At 39.6% G+C, this 3,983-nt stretch overlaps 1 long non-coding RNA gene across 1 annotated transcript in view; it reads right to left on the reverse strand.

Annotated features, from left to right (window-relative positions):
• Nucleotides 1-1,635: 1,635 nt before the first annotated feature.
• Nucleotides 1,636-3,983, reverse strand: part of LOC118156170 — a 4,856-nt gene continuing 2,508 nt past the window's right edge. Inside the window, exon 3 of the long non-coding RNA XR_004746179.1 lies at nt 1,636-1,685. This is a non-coding gene — a long non-coding RNA (uncharacterized LOC118156170). The remainder of the gene's footprint in view (nt 1,686-3,983) is intronic.

Genomic DNA, 3,983 nt, shown 5'->3' on the forward strand with positions numbered 1-3,983 from the left:
CTTCTGTTGACTTTCCTGCCAACAGTTTCCCCTTACTTTCCATTTCCCCACACTCAGTCCAACAAAACCAAGTTTTACCTGTTAGCCATGTTTCTTCATGCAACAAGCTGAAAGCTCTCTCCAGACTTCAGTAGGTGGAGAGCCCATCCATGAACAATTTTGAGCAAACTGTGAAGGGCTGGAATGTCACCTACAGAGCCAGCTAGACATTTGTAAGTGCACTTGATCAGTAGTGGGGCTCACTGCCTGGTGAAATTTGGGGAGTGTCAGAACAGAGAAATGAGGAACGCTAAATCAAGGGAATGGCTGGAAAATGAAGGGGGGGAGGGGGGGAGAATCTGCTGATAAAATACAGATAAATACCCTCCCCTCCCTCCCCTTCCCCCCCCCCCAACTGAAATCCCAGTCTTGGTGTAAGAGGTGGATATGGGAAAAATAAAAGAAATATTACTTTTCAGAATATTTAGTACTAAAAGCATTTCCAGGGATTGCTACCATGCCTCAAGGGACTACACATGCCTTCTGTCATCCTTCCCATCCATTGAAATGTACATTAGACACTATAGGGAGAAAACTGGAGCAAGGCACAAACGGAACAAAACAAAGCATAGCCTATCGACTCACTTTTTCAGGGGTGTGGGGGTTGTTCAAAGGAATTATGTGTCCCTAAAACAAGCCAGTTTTCTCTCCCTAGATTCACCACATGTGCACATGCACACATACAAAGGCTTCTGTTCTCATTGTAGGCATCCACTTTCTGAATAACCATTTCTGTAAGTAAACAAGCTGCTCTGACTGAAGCATAAAACGAGCTTAATAACAACTGAGATCAAAATGAGCCAAGATAGTAGGGGAGAATAGTGGGGGATCATTCCTAAGACTGTTGCCCCTGAAGGGAGAATTATTATTATGACCTTGTACCACCGAGCGGGCATGTGCTCCTAGCTGGATCAAATGTAGGCCTTGGCAAAGCTCTGTGCCTGGGAACATGGTTGCAGTATCTAGCTTTTAACACTACTGGAAGTGTTGCTATGGGCACTGAGGCACAGGAGCCAAATACAGGGAAAGGGAAATAATGAAAAATGCTGATTAGGAGCTCAGAGAAAGGAATAGAACATTTGTGCTCAACAATAAAATGTAATGCTCTGTTAATCTGTTTCTTGGCTGTCTGTACTCCATAGGCTTTTTAATATACTTTTTGTATATTACTATATAGGTTATTTAATACACTTTTACTCTATGGGATATTTAATATCCTCCTTTATTCCCTGTTTAGCTGCCTATATATACCCTTCTCTAAAACATAGTATTTTCAAATGCATTTTAATTGAGACTAGTATGCACTCATGCTCTAGGAAATATAAAAGCAAACTCCCATGCTGGCTGCTTGAGAGAACAGATATTAATTAGCACTCTTAGATACACTGCAGACAGAAAAAAAATAATATAATAAAATAAAATAAATGTTTTCTTCCATTAGAGTTTTCTTTTACATTACCCTCTCCCCTCCTCAGTATCCTTAACCTTTTTCCCATAAGTGAAAGATAGGTTATACTTACAATTAATTCTCCAGAACAATTCCCCAGCCAGTGTCAAGTTTGTTTTAAAACTTTCAATTTTCTACCACTTCCTTTCTAGTTGATTGTGATAGTTTGACATAATTTCTCTCCCCCATATTTTTGACACTCTAAAAAAAAAAAAAAAGTTGATATAAGAAAATTGCTGAAGCTCCAGTTGTTTAGACATCCAAAGAACAGAGGACTCTTGAAGTTTAATATAATCTTTTTAACCAGAAGTAGCATACACTTTTACAACATACTTACGTCATAATTATTTTTTTTCCTCCCACCCTGGAAAACCTTTAGTAAAAACAGATTTCATTTTGCATCTGCAGGTCTGTCCCTCTTGCAGCACATCTTTCCTTCTCTCTTTGGCCTTCCGTGAAGAGACTCCTAATACCGTAAGAAAAACACTTAAAAAAATCCAGTGCTGAAAATACCAAGATTTCCCCTCAAAACATTCAGCAAGCTATAGCGTAAGCATATCACACCTCTCAAATAATAATAATAATAATAAAAACAACAACAAAACATACAACACAGGTAGTCACACCAGCTGGAAATCTGTCTGGAACTTTAAATAAATTTAGTATTACTTTTTAAAATATGTACACACACACCATTATACCTATGTAAGTATGTACACAAGATGCAAAGGCAACTCAGCAGGGTGTTGGGAACCTTAAACTCTCATTGCAGTACACAGACAAAGTTTTCACCTATTCTTGCTCTAGCAACATCCTTATTGCAGTACCAGGTTACTTTTCAGAAAGCAAGAGAACTTGTGGGAACAGTTTTATCCTTATTGATTTCATTAAGAATAGAAGAATTTCATTTCCTGCTCAATAAGTCATAGTCTAGAAAAACAGTATTTTGTATTAAAATGCATGGTCTTAGAAAATGAAGTTAGATATGTGTTTTATGGTGTGTTTTAAGTAAAATGCAACTGTTTCTCCTACTCTGGCATATTTTAGTCACAACTTTCTGAACTCAATGAAATCACAGACCTGTTAACGTGCAGATCTATGTTCATTTCTTTCTCCCAAACTGATGATCAAGTCCAGTGTCATTTTGAAAAAAAAAAAAAAAAAAAAAAAAAAAATTACTGGACATTGATTCTGATAAATAATACCACAATCAGACCTTTGGAGTTATAAATAAGTGGAGGCAAAGCAGAAGAAGCAGCAGGTGGAAGAGGCTGGGGGCTAGGGGAGGAAGGAAAACTCATTTATTCTTCTGAGCAGATGTATGTATGTGAAAACTGAAATAATAACCTGATGAGCTAATCTGGCTTTGGAAACCTGTGAGGCTGTAGATTAAGCATGAGGACAGACCCTGATACTCTTCCAAAGGAATGGGTTTGGTTTAGCTATTCAGCATGTACAGGGCCATATTGAGAACACTTAAAACCCTGTTCTCCTCAGATGTTTAGCCAGCCTCCCTCCACACCCACCACAACTACTGAAGGGTAAGAGAGGAAAGAACAGAGGGGAAGGCGAGATGTACAAACACCATGTGATGCTGCTATCAGGTGGTGCCGATTTAATCTCCTTGCTCAGAGCTCTTGATTTGATTTAGGATAGCAGTTGTTAAGAGCAGAAGGAGCTGCTGGCACAAATGGCAGCCCTCTCAGCCAGCCGTGCTTTCCAACTGTCCTGAATATTTTAAAAAAATGGGAGGGGGAAGAGGGACTAAAAGAGAGAGAAAGAGAGACTCAAAGACCGAGCCTACTGAAGAGCAGTGGCTGCAGCTCACTCGGAGGAATTCCATTAAATGAACTCATCCGTCATCTTGCCTTTTATTGATGAGTGGCATTGCTTGGCGGCAAGTGACATGGCAGAACAAATAGCATCGGAGCCCTGGCTTCCTCTTCCATTGCACACAGAGACACACAGGCCCCAAAACAATGAGTCATTACTTATTACATCCATTATTAACTCAGCTCAGGCTCATTAGGCATGGAAATTGAGGAGGCAAAAAAAATAAATAAATAAAATCGGGAGCTAAGTAACACCAAGTACCCACACATTTAGGGAAAGTGTGTGGTGAGAGGGGGAGAGGGAAGGGAAGTTAAAATCAGCTACTCAACATTTGTGACATTGTCAAATCCTAAGGGTCACGGGTAGTTGATCATATGTTTTCCTTTTTCTGACATGATTGCATTGACGACTGTACTTTAAAGCAACAAGGCCAAAAGAACAGGAATATAAGAACTACATCATTAACTACTGCAAGACCTTTAGAATAAAGTTTATCAAGAGTTTTATTAAAATAATCTCAGGTGGGCACAGTAAAAACAAAGAAATATGGACTACTAGAATAATAAGCTAAGTCAAACACAAGCTTTTTCTTTTTGGGGGGGGGGGGGGGGGGGGGGGGGGGGCCCTTGGGGGGCGGTTTGTATGTGAAGCGTGTAATTTTAAG

Source organism: Oxyura jamaicensis, chromosome Z (assembly GCF_011077185.1).
Source record: "Oxyura jamaicensis isolate SHBP4307 breed ruddy duck chromosome Z, BPBGC_Ojam_1.0, whole genome shotgun sequence".
Lineage (NCBI taxonomy): Eukaryota > Metazoa > Chordata > Aves > Anseriformes > Anatidae > Oxyura > Oxyura jamaicensis.